Genomic DNA, 13,645 nt, shown 5'->3' with positions numbered 1-13,645 from the left:
GTTTACTGGGGAACATTGTACACATATATGGAAATGTCACAATGAAACCTTCTGTACAACAATTTATGTTAGTAAAAAAAAGATATGGCTTTATAGCTACGTGATATTGAAAAAGGTCTACCAGTGAACAAGAGGGAAGAAGTAGCTTGACGGAGATCATGACAAGGAATTCCAGTCTCTTGAGAAGATAGCTACCATGGTAAGAATAGGTGAAAAGACAACTTTAAAAAAAAAAAGTAAATGTCTACATTGCGATATTTAAAAAGAGAAAAGTGGCTACAGGAATACATGCAAAAGAAAAGCACTGGGATGAATAAGGAAGGGTGGAACTCAGGACACCAAAGAGCAAGAAGAGTGGAAAGAGATAGACTGCGGAAAACAGAGTGGGAGGGAGAGCAGAGAATGTGGCTGATGAGCAGAAGAGTGACACTGGGTGGGGAGAAAAGAAGAAGCCAAAAGGGCCATCAAGAGAGATAATGGCAGTCTGGGGAAGATGAAGCAATCACAAGAGTGGAGCGGGCAGGGAGTGGACTGAGCAAAGGGACTTAACAATCCATCTGGGGGGAGACTGCACACAGAAGGGAGGTGGGGAGTATCAGAGCAGTGACTCACTGTGTCATGCAGGAGATTTGCTCCCTGGCCTCTGGGCTATACAACTACTTGAAATCATCAAGATTAGCAAATTAAGAAGTTATTTAAAAATATGAAGAGTAGAGCCAGTTATTATCGCTAACTTTGTATGATTAATGTTGGAGTAGTAGCTTTTCAGCCCTATGGAATCTGTCTTGTCATTTGGTCATTGAAATCTCACAGTGATTAAGTCATACCTTTTTTATTTTTCTGCATGTCTAAAACCGTATGGTTTCCTTTTCTTGATATTACTTTCCACAGAGCTTGAGCCTCCCATTAGGTCACCTCAGGGCAATTGGACGAAGTTATCAGTGTCATTAGCATGAGGAGAGTGACTGACCAAAATCTAGAAGATGGAGCCTGGCCTCTGAAGGACTTTTCAGAATGCAGCCTTCTTCCTCAGCTCCGGTTTTGCTTGGTCACAAAATGGTGTTGAGTTAAGGATAGCAGTAGAGACTGAACTAGGAGTCACAGAAATGTCTCCTAAGTTTCTTCTCAATTTGGGGGAGGCTTTTGAGAACACTGCCTTCAAAGGGATTCTGAGACCACATCACGGCAAAGCAGAAAAATGCTAACATGGCTCCGTAGAAAAAGCATATTTCTGCATATCCTGTCAAAGTCACTGTCCTAAGTCATTTACATGAATTGTCTCATGACTAACCCTACTTTAAGGATGAGGATTAGCATAGAGTCTTGCTTAGTTTGTATGTCACAGTCTTGGGACAGTTAAGATGCAACAAAGGCACCATATGTTCCGGACTTCAGTACCAAATCATCTCTAAATTCCTTCTTTTTGTTTCTCCAAATACTCTGATGTATGAATGATTCCAGCAGTGACCTGGTTTTGCCTACTGCCTTAAAAGATGTTCCTGTTTGCCACTGTGAGCTTTCATCATCCTTTTCTCCAGGGTCCTGAGAGCTTCTGTTTGAACTTATCGAAGCAATTGTGGGTTCTTTGGCTACTTTTATGTGGATGACCCAGAAGTGATGCTGAACCTAGGCTGCTGCTTCACATAGGCGCTCAGTCAAACATCTATGCTGATTGTTTAGAAATTTGTAATTTTCCCAATGCTGCCAAAGACCTGAGCTTGACAACCATTGTCTTCTCTGGAGCACAATACCAGTGAAGAGTCTACCTTAAATTTCCTGCTTAGTACATGGGTCACAGATCAACCATGATTCATACCACTAGAGGCATGCTAAAAAAAAAAAAAAAAAAGAGGTAGTTCATTTTTCTTCAATATCTGCATCCTCTGTTTACGCCTCCAGAACCATCTGGGTTTTTAATGATGATTACAGTCCAAAATTCTTTGGTGATTTATCTCTTGTCTCCAGTAATCTAGTTTATGTATTAATAATAACTTCAGAGTATATATGCGTAATTCACACAGTATTTTCATACAGTTAGCATATTTTCATCAATCTTCACAACAGATAAAATAGATATTAATATCCTCATCAACCCAAGAAGAAATCAAGTCTTTGGGAGCTCAAATGATCCTTCCACATGGGTGGGAAGTAGAACTAGAATTGGAACCTAAATATTTTTGACTAGAGGCCTATAGAACAAACACGAGCAGGAAATTGGTGGAAAATGTGAAGAGGAAATTGAGCAAGAGAATAGGAAGCCATTTTTAATCTAGGTGACTCTTGTGCTTTGCTCTGAATAGGATCCAAGAAGCTTGAGTTCAGAGGCAGGTCATGGAACAACAGTTATAATTATTGAGTGAGTGGCTGTTGAAATGAGCTGCAAACTTTTTGGTTTCCTCTTCCTTTTTGGAATCCTGTATGATAATGGTTTCCAACCCATGCTCTGAAGAGCTTTCAGGTTTATGGAGATTCCTCAGGGTTAACAATGGAAGCCTGGTTAACATTTCTGGAGTGCCACATTCATCTGTTTTAAACATTGGGCATCTGGATGAAATTTAATTTGAAGAAGAAAGCATTCTGCTACTTAGGAAAATTCTTTGAGAATCATCATTATATGTGAGCTAAGAGCTTAAGACATGGGATTAGAAGTCACTGGGACTTGGTCATCCAGGGTCAGAGGAGGTGGTCCACCAAGGCCGTGATGGTGGAACTCTGAGCCAAGTAGGTCTAGTTCAGGGAATATGTGTGATACAAATGGCAACTGAGAAATGAATGGAAGGGAACAAGCTCCAGATTTTTCTCACACCTATGCCAAAAATCTACTAATAACTAGTGATCCAGGTTGAGCTTACTTCTGGGAGCCTTGATACATTACTACCAATCACTGAACTACATCTTGTCTTCCAGATTTCCTCAAAACCTATCACTTCCATAAATATGCAAAGTTCACATTCAATCTTGTCATCTTAGCTGGACTCAATAAGTCCTACAGATACTACTAGTAAGCCTGGCTCATTTCAGGTCAAGATCTGGGATTGGGTAATAAATTAGGAATAAAAATGGACATAGGTTAAAATCTGATATAAAATGACTACTTCATCATTGGCATCATCATCCTGAACCTGTTCTAAAATGTCAACAAGAAATTTTTTGCACTGCAAAGGAAAAATAAGCTATTGCAAGAAATCATTTTGGGATTCTGAAATCAAGACATTTCAGAAGCACAAAAATAAGACCAGCTGAGGAATTAAATTCTCTTCTTTCCTTGACCCTTGTTTTGCAGAAACAACAGCCTATATACAATATTAGCTCAGAGAGAATAAAAAGACTTTGGAAAGCTTAATCCTGGATATCCTTGGCCTGGGGTTGAATATTTAGGTGGAGCACTGGACTGCCCATGAATTTTGCACATTAATTCCTGAGTACTGCAACCACTCAGCCTAAGTCATCCCCCCTGGTAATTATACCTCCCCACGGCAGCGCCCCAAACTCACTGTTACATTAGGCAATTGTGGCAAGCTGGTAACTTGATAGCACAACATTATTTAGTTATGTGGGAACTCTGGTTTCTGGAACAGACTGACGTTCCCAAGCTCTGCTCTTGTGCTATTTGGGCGTGTCTTTCATGAAGCACTCTTTATGTAAAAAACGGTCTAAAACACTAACTAGCACTGCTTGGGGGTTATTTTTCAATATCAATATGAATTTGACCCATTTCTTTCAAAGTTCTGGCCCAAAAGGAGAAAAATTGATAATAATAATAAATAACTCCCTTCTCTGCCTGATATCTCCCAGCTGATTTGATACCATCTTTTTGGATAAGTTATTTCTTTTATAAATTAAAAAGTAGCAAAATTATTCTCTATCACCAGTGACAGTGGTGCCTTAAACTCTTGTTTCTTAAAATTACTGAATTTGGTAGTAAGGCAAAGTATAATGTGTCAGATTTCACCAAGGAAAATGGGCAGGGGAAAGTAAGTTTCAGTTTTTATGTTCTTGATAAGAACCAAATTCCCTGTTCTGAGTTCTCCATCTCTTAGAATCTGGCTTTAAGAAAATAGGAATGAAAGGAGAAGATACAGAGCTAACTATCTTCTTTACCCAATTTGAAGGACAGTGTCACTTTGGGGATACAAAGTGACAAGCTAAATTTCCATATTCTGAGTGAGGATTCAGACGTGTTATGGTGATGTGTCTCCACTAGTCACATATCCCTAACAATTACTCCAAAGCCATGTTAGGGAAAGTTGAAGAACATGGATTTACCTGTGACCAAGAAGGAATGGGGGCTGAGGAAGAGGAGAAAAGGAGAATGGAGAGATGAAGAGAGATGAGATTGCTTGAAGAACTAAAAAGGAGAATTTTAAAAAATATATGTGATTTTGTATGTATCCCCAGACACATGAAGGAGAAGTATAGGCATGATTTGGAACCTGGGACATCCAATTTGACAAAAAAGATTTTCAGAAAATACATTCAGTATATATGTCAGCAGTTGGGTTTGTCACACAGACAAATGAGTGTCAGTCCTCAAGCATAACAGATGAGAATCTTCTTGGCCTACCTCTTTCCTTCTGGAACTCCCTTGATCAGCATGACTGCACTATGTGTGGTGGTGATACTTCATGGACAGGTAAGCTGGCTTCTTGTCAAACTCCTTGGACAGGTAAGCTGGCTCAATTGTAGCATATGCCCCTTGGCCTCTCCCTCTTAAATGAGCTAAAGTGAAAAACTAGAGCTATTATATTGCAGGAGTTTCCAGAAGTGAGAATTTAAAGTGTAGAGTGTTGTCACTTCAGAATTATTTGCAAACAGCTTTCACATAAGAAAAAATTTCCAAACTAACTAGAACTATCACTCTGGTGTCTAGACTTTTACCAGAGGAAATGTTTCAGAACACTTTATATCATAGGATGGTGTCTATTCCTGATGTATTAGTTGTATTTATTTTATTTTGACAAATACTCATTTAGATTCAGTATCTCAAAATTTATATTTGCTATCAAATTCTGTGCACTACTGTGGTTGTAACTGGGAACCCTTGTCCCACTTTCTCTGATGGACTCATACTGCAGCTGAAAGGGGCAGCTCCAGGAAGCCACAGAAGTTACAAGCAGTGCTCTTCTCCTAGACAATGTCCAGCAAGACCAGTGTGGACACTGATCAGAGATAGCTCATCCCTAGTCAGTTTTGTGACCTGCTTTTTTAAAAAGGCTGAAGAGAGGATACTTCCCATTGCTTTACACACATTACCTTGTAGATTCTCACAACTAGCATTTAAGACCAGTGTTAACACCCCTATTTAATAAGAGCCTAAAGAGTAGTTCAAGTAGTTAAGTAACTTGTCAAGGTCATAAGACAAAACAGAGCAAAATCCCATGTCTGACTGTTTCCAAAACTGATGCTCTGTGGGGAATATGCATTATCCAAATGGTCTCCCATCAGGGATGAAGTGCTCTGAGAGGGACTGATCTTTTACAAGATTTCCCACCTGAAAGCCTCAACAGCAAAGAGTTGAGAGTTCTATTCTATTGACTCCTGTTGTTGGGACTTTCCATACAGCTGGATCTTTTACAAAAGAAATCCTGGCCCAAGACATGATTACCAAGAGAGACAGCAGCTGTGGGGTGGGACTTGCTTGTAGCCTCATCTGAGGTCAGTGTTGAGCAAATAAGGTCAGGCAAGAGGGGTGCATCTTGTAAAAAGCCTTGGTGGTATCTACAAAAGAAAGAAATTGCCAACAAGAATAGTTGTCTTGGCAGTGGGTAGTTTATTGTGCTTAATGTGGTCATTCACCAGTGGTGGTGTCCTTGCTTTCAAGGTACTTAGGAGGAAGTACCTTATCTAGTACAATCAGGAAAACAACTGGGCTACAGAGCTGGAACAGAAGTGCTCATGACTTTATTGTAGCTGGTCTAAGAGGCCTTGGAGCTCAAAGCTGTTTTTTTTAATCACTGTACAAAAATAATGACATTCTCTAAGATGTCTCTAGTTTATCAGTGAGAAAATTTAAGAATGGAAAGGTGAGAATGAGTAATAATGCCAGATAAGAATCTGCAAGCTCAAATCAGACAATTCTGGACCTGCACGCCCTGGCTTCTGGGTGAAGGTTTTGCCCTTGGGTACACAGGTTTTACAACACCTGAGAGATCTCAGGTTACCTCTTCCCTATTCATCCATTCCATGTAAATATATACATTTATATATACACATATATATGTAGACACACCTTGACAGTTTGGCTCACTGAATCACTGCCTGGAGGACAGCTACCCTGGAGAGTTACCCACCTTCCTGCCAACTTGTGAGACTGAGAGAGATGGGATATTTAAACCATGGAGAAGTGAAACGAAGTTGTTACTGTAGCACATTTTAACCTAGAGTAATGCACAACCTATCAAAAATATTTCTAACTGCACTGTTTCTCAAGTGATCATGGGGTAGCCCCATGACTCACCAATTCCACTCCTAGGTGATATATTCCCTCCACCCCAAGAGGACAAGACTCTTTGTTGTAGCTGTATTTATAATACACAAACACTTTACACTACTACTCCATACCTTAGCAAAACATAAACAAAGAATAAACTACAGATACATGCAACAGCAAAGATGGCACCAAACATTATAAAGAATGCAAGAAAACCATCTTGTCTGAGTCTTTTATATAAAGTTCAAGAGCAGGTGAAACCAGTTGGTGATTGGAGTCAGAACAGTGGTTGCCTGTTGGAGGGAATGGGGCGGGGGGCGGGGGGGGGGGGATATGACTGAGGTTACTTAACCAGAAGAAGCATTAGGAAGCCCTGCAAAGGGCTGGAAATACTCAATATTTTGACCTGAATGGTGCTACATGAATGTGTATGTATACAAAAATTCACGGGGCTGGATACTTAAGATTAATACCCTTTATATATTTTTTGTACCTCAATTAAAAAAAAAAGCCTTAGAGAGAAGTTACTGGAAACTGGACTTTACCAAAATGTAGGCATAAACCAAAACTAGAAAAGTATGGGATCCAGGCAACAGGAAATTCCACAGAGGACAGAGATGAAAAGAATACCTAAGATAAGGGTGTATCTGAGTGTTAGAACAATTGCTTAGCTGTGCTGAGGCCCTGGGTTACATCCCCACCACTACAAAAAAAGAAAAAAAATTCCTAAGAGTATGCAAGAGAGCATTCAGTTGTGATTGAAGCTGGACACTGGGATAGAAGAGGAAAGCATGTAGAAGAAGAAAAGAAAAAGAAACTGATAGATCAGCTTAGTGTTTGACTCTACTTGAGGGAATGTTCCTATTGTATCAAGGAATTTTGGGAGACATTAATGATGAACACATAAAAAACTAGGCAATGGCAAAAAAGAAAAGCTATTATTGAAAAAGAAACCAACAAAGTTACACAAACACATTACCATAGTATACTATAAAGCTCAGCTATAAATCAGCCAGAATTTTGTTGTATAACTTAATGGGAGTGTAACAAGGAGAAGGACCAGAAGAGAAACAGACAGGCCTGTGTTCTGATAAAGTAGCAGGAGGGAAGAGATAGCATAGCAGAGAGATAAAACCTAAAGAATCCAAACATGAAGAAGTCACATAGCACTAGGGGTAGAAGAGCACTTAGCACTAGGGTACAGTAGCCTATAGAATTGCATATAACCATATATGGGTTAAGGCTTGTTTTCTTGCCTCTGTAACCTGCTTGCAAGGGTAAGGTGAGACCCCTTTGTCCTTGAGGCTCAGCCTTTGGACACGAGTCCACTGAGTCTGTGCCAGCACAATGAAACGTTGCTTCCTTGCATCAGTGTCCAATGTCTCTGTTCAAGTTTCCCATAATATTTCTGAGGGCTTGCTGCCAGCATTGCAAAGACAGTGGTTTTTCACTTCCTTTGTCACCGGGGTGCATCCCCCAGACTGCTGGGAGAAGTGATCCTGCCAGGCACCAATGGACAGTTTGATCTGGAGGAAGGACTCATCCTCCTGGCAAGTTGGGGTGAGGGCCTCAGATGCACAACAGAACCCAGTGAGGTGCAGGAACCAGCAAGGGGAGCACCACCCATCAGACTGGTAAGAACCTGGGTTTGAATTTGGGCCTGCCTCAGGAGGCAGAAGAGGAGTCTGATCAATTCCCAGTGAGACTCCCTACTAACTGCCTTTTGGAGTGAAACTGTGTTTCTCAGGGTCAGGGAGCAGGACGGAAGTACCATGCTGTGTGAGAGTGTGTGAAAGTGTGAGCCTGAGATGTGGCCTGGCTGCAAAACAAGTGCAGAGTCCCAATCTGTGGGTCCATGGCAAACTCATATGGTCGAGGGTTAGCCCTAACAGGGCCTCGGGTGTGGGATTATACAGACTCACTATGGCCAAAGAGATGCTTAAATCTCTTGAGGGGAGCGGCCAGAGATGGACAAAGCAAGTGAGGATCCTGCATAGGCGCAGTTCCTTGCTGGGCAACCATGTCCAGGTCACCAATAAGGGGCACATATTGTTCTCCCTTGTGTGTCAGAGAAGAGGCCCCCTTTATCTCTCCTCCAAAACCCCTACCCCTCTGTGTCTGTACTGCCATATTGTAACAGGAGGAGATCGGTGGAAATCAGAGTAAAAACACTCCAATGGAGTGTATGTTTAATGGAAACTATGGAGTAAAGTTAACTCTTAACAAGTTTAGGGCCCTTTGTGAAGTAGATTGGCCTGCTCTTGGTATAGGGTAGCCCCTGGAAGGGTCACTAGATAAAACTGGGGCTAATGAAGTTTATAGGGTAATTGTAGCAAGGCCAGCACCCAAATCAATTTCCCTACATTGACTGCTGCAAGGATGCTATCCTCAGCTGGCCCACATGGTTAAGGCCCTATCTGGAAGAGGCCTGTAGAATTGTGGCAGCTAGGGTGGCTACAACTTCCAAGTATAGAGAGAAAACAAAGGAGCCTGTACTGGGTGAGGAACCTGAGGAAATACCACTGCCCTCTGTGCCACTTCATCCACCTCTGCGACCAGCACCCAGTTCTGCACCCCCACCTCCAACATTGGATGGGGAAGCTCAAGGGACAGTCACACCTGTAAAGTCTGGCCCAGAAGCCCCAGGACTAACTCCCTTGACCTCCCCAAGTCCTAAGGACCCCATGACCTCTCTGAGTCCTCCAGTTCTCACTCCACATCCCCCACTCAATTGGGGGCATCTAACCATTCTCCATGAGGACCCCTCCTCTCCTCAGACTCCTGCTGCCCTGCAGATGCCCCTGAGGGAAGCCCAGAAACCCATGTATTATGACCAGGAAGGCCCAATATAAGGAGGAGGATGGACATTTGTCTACCAGTCCTTTACCAGCACAGACCTCTTCAACTGGAAACATCATACCCCTTCCTTCATGGAAAAGCCTCAGGCTCTGATTGATTTGATGCAGTCTATCATCCAGGCTCACAAACCCACCTGGACAGACTGTTGATAGCTTCTTCTGACTCTATTCAATACTGAAGAGTGAAGCTGTGTAATGTTGGCAGCTCTAAAGTGATTAGAAGACCAGGCCCCTGAGGGTACTCTAAATGCTCAAATATATGCTCAGGCCCTGTTCCCTGAGGAAGACCCCCATTGGGACCCCAAAGATGACCAAGATTACCAGTGACTTGGTAATCTTATTGGGAGGCATGAAAGAAGGAAGGGAAAAAAAGGTCATGAATATGAGCAAAAAATCAGAAATCCTCCAAGGGCCAGATGAGAGTCCCAGCCAGTTCTATGAGTGCTTGTGTGAGGCTTTCCATTTGTACACCCCCTTTGACCCAGAAGCCACTGAAAACCAGTGGATGATTAATGATGCTTTTGTTGGCCAGGCCCAGGGGGACATAAGGTGAAAATTGCAGACACTGGAGGGATTCACTGGAATGAATGCTAACCATCTTCTGGAGGTGGCCACAATGGTTTTTGTCAATCAAGCTCAGGAGGCTAGGTAGGAGGCTGACAGGAAGATGAAAAGGAAAACGGACTTTCTTGCAGCAGCCCTTGCTGGACAGTTAGATGGGCCCTGGAGAGCTAATCCAGGCAGATGCAGAGACAATCCCTGAGGATGGTGACAAATGTCCCTAGGACACCCCCACCCTAGGGAGGAGCTAGGGTGAAATCAATATGCTTACTGTCATCAGGAAGAGCACTGGAAAAATTAATGTCCCAATGGGCCAAGGACTCCAAAAAGGTCCCCCAGACCAGAGGCAGAGGCCAGGTTGTTGAAGGAAAATATCAGCCCACCCGCAGGAGAGCCAGCTCCTGGGAGGAAAACATTGTCAGCCTTTCAGGTCTGGAAGGCTATGAGGAGGACTAGGACAGACTGGATTCCATCTTACTGGGCCCCCAGGATCCTATGGTCTGAATGAAAATAAGGGGCCATCCTGTTGATCTCATGGTGGATACAGGTGCAGAACATTCAGTTGTGGCCCAACCAGGGAGCCCTCTTTCCAAAAGGCATACAACTATTATTGGGGCTACAGGGGACCAGGTCGGCTGCCCCTTCTTAATGGCTAGACAATGCAATCTTCAGAGTCACGAAGGAAGGCATGAATTCCTCTATCTCCCTGATTGCCCTGTGGGCCTGATGGGCAGGGACTTGTTATGCAAACTGAGGGCACAGATAACTTTTGATTTGGATGGCACAGCAGCCTTAAAGTTGAGAGGACCGGAGGCAAATACTCTAATCCTCATTGTTGCACAAGAAGAGGAATGGCAGCTCTATGCCCCTAAAGGGAAGACTCATGAGATTCCTGAGCTTCCCTTCAAGACTCCAGGTATGTGGGCTGAAGATAACCCCCCAGGTTTGGCCTGAAATGTGCCTCCAGTAGTGGTGGAACTAAAGCCAGGAGTCACCCCTGTCAGCCAAAAACAGTCTTAATTCCTCACAAGGCCCAGAATGGAATTCAAAAACACTTTGACAGACTCTTAAAATATGGGATCCTCTGACCTTGTCAGTCACCCTGGAACACTCTCTTACTACCAGTTCAGAAACCAGGGACTGAGGATTTCAGACCAGTTTAGGACCTCTGGGCAGTAAATTCAGCAATTGTCACTTTGCACCCCATAGTCCCAAATCCATATATGCTTTTAGACCTTGTCCCAGCTGAGGCAAAGTTTTTTACCTGCCTAGATCTTAAAGATGCATTCTTCTGCATCCATCTGGCCCCACAGAGCCAGCCTATTTTTGCCTTCCAATGGGAAAATCCCAATACTGGGGAAAAGGTGCAACTGGCCTGGACTCGATTGCCACAAGGTTTCAAATATTCACCCACTATTTTTGGAACTGCCTTGGCATCAAATCTAAAAGCCTTCTCAGCTGACCAGCACAGCTGCACACCCCTCTAGTACATAGATGACCTCCTGCTGGCTAGACCAACTCGGGAGGACTGTACAGAAGGGACATGCCCTTTCCTTTCTCTTTTATGGGAGGCAGGATACAAAGTCTCTAGGAAAAAGACCCAGATTTGCCAAAACACTGTCAAATACCTCAGCTTTCACCTGTCCCAGGGGCAATGCAGGCTTGGTCCTGAGAGGAAACAGGCTGTATGTTCCATCCCAGCCCCTAAGACCCACTGGCAAATTAGAGAATTTTTGGAAACTGCAGGTTTCTGCCAAATCTGGATCCCTAACTACTCCCTCTTGGGTATGAAGCCACAAAGGGGGTAGAATGGGAGCCTTTTGTATGGGGAAGGGAGCAAGAGATAGCCTTTAAAGAAATCAAGAAGGCACTCACAAATTCCCCTGCTCTAGGACTGTGGGATGTAATGAAGCCCTTTTTCCTGTATGTCCATGAGCAAAAGGGAATAGCTATTGTGGTCCTGACTTAGTTACTAGGCTCCTAGCACCATCTGGTAGCTTATTTATCAACTTGATGCCATTTCCTGAGGCTGTCCATCTTGTCTGTGTGCCCTAGCAGCCACCACTGCCCTGGTAACAGAAGCAAGAACTCACTGCCCAAGTTCCCCACTTTGTCCTGACACTCATGGAGTTTAAGGGAAAATTATTGGCTGACCAATGCTTGGACGGTCCAATACCAGAGTATGCTATTTGAAAACCCGTGCATGTGGCTGGAGGTTGTTACAACTCTAAACCCAGCCACTCTATTGCTGATTGACTCAAACCCCCCCCAAACATGACTGCTTAGGGGTTATGGATGAGGTTTTCTCCACTCAGCCAGATCTAACTAATCAGCTTATTGGCAATTGGGACGTTGAATATTTCACGGATGGCAGCAGCTTTGCCAGGTATGCAGTGGTGACTTTGGACTCAGTCTTTGAGGCTTCTGCACAAAAGGCTGAACTTGTCACTCTCACATGGGCACTCCAGCTTGCTGCAGGAGTATGAGTAAACATCTACACTGACTCTAAATATGCCTTCACAACCATTCATATCCATGGGACCTTATATAAAGAGAGGGAACGCATTAACTCAGGAGAAAAAAGTATCAAGTATTGGCAGTGTCTAGCCACACTGCTAGACACTGTGTGGGCCCCTAAATGAGTGGCGGTTATACACTGCTGAGGGCACCAGAAAGCTGACAAAGAAGCCAAACAAGTGGCCCTCACAAGGGGACCAGCCCCAACTGTTCTGACAGCTGCCTTGTTCTCATGCCCCTTAACTGAATGGGACCGACAGCACAAACCACAAGAACAGGCTTGGTTTAAGACTGAAGAGGGAAATTTTCTATCAAATGGATAGTGTAAGTTTGCCAATGGCCACATTGCCATACCTGAGTTGCTGGCCCCTACATTTGTCAAGCAGTTCCACAAAGGAACTCATTCAGGACAAATAGCCCTTGAGACCACCCTGGCCCAGAATTTTTATGTCCCCAAGCTCTCTAGCATAAGTAAGGCAGTATGTGAGAGATGTAGCCTATGTGCCAAAAATAACCCCAGACAAGGGTCAAGAGTGCTTCTCTAGGTGCAGAGTGTTGGTGGAACTGCCCTTGAAAATTTGATCGTGGACTTCACCGAAATGCCTTGAGCTCAAGGATGCAAATATCTGTTGGTGTTTGTTTGTACCTTCTCAGGATGGGTGGAAGCCTTTCCTACACGGACTGTAAAGGCCCAGGAGATGGCCAGATGTCTGTTAAAGGAAATCATCACTTGATCTGGAACACCTGTGTCTATTGGGTCAGATAATGGGCCAACCTTTGTGGCAGAGGTCGTATAGCTGATGGCTAATGGCCTAGAAATCACCTGGAAGTTGCATACAGCCTACTGCTTCCAGAGTTCAGGAAAAGTGGAATGCATGAGTAAAACCCTAAAATTACAGCTAGGAAAACTGTGTCAGGAGACCCATCTGCAGTGGGATCAATTACTGTCCGTAGCATTACTAAGGATTAGATCTAGTCTCGTGAAGTGACAGGACTCTCACCCTTTGAAGTCCTTTATAGATGCCCATCCTCCTTAATCAAGGGTATAAGGGAGGACCTTAAGGAAATAAGTGACCTCACCTTGAGGCAGCAGATGCAGGTTTTTGGGTTGACTCTCTCAAAGAACAATGACTGGGTCTGGGAGAGACTTCCTGTCAGCCTGACAACTCTCACACAACCTTACAGATGAGGGGATGCTGTTTGGGTAAAGGAATGGAATGTCCAACCATTAACTCTTCATTGGAGAGGCCCTTTTGTTGTTATTTTGTCTACCCCTACC

The sequence above is a fragment of the Castor canadensis genome, chromosome 2, assembly GCF_047511655.1.
Source record: "Castor canadensis chromosome 2, mCasCan1.hap1v2, whole genome shotgun sequence".
Lineage (NCBI taxonomy): Eukaryota > Metazoa > Chordata > Mammalia > Rodentia > Castoridae > Castor > Castor canadensis.
The sequence above is the reverse complement of the archived record's forward strand: the minus strand, read 5'-3'. Positions refer to the sequence as shown.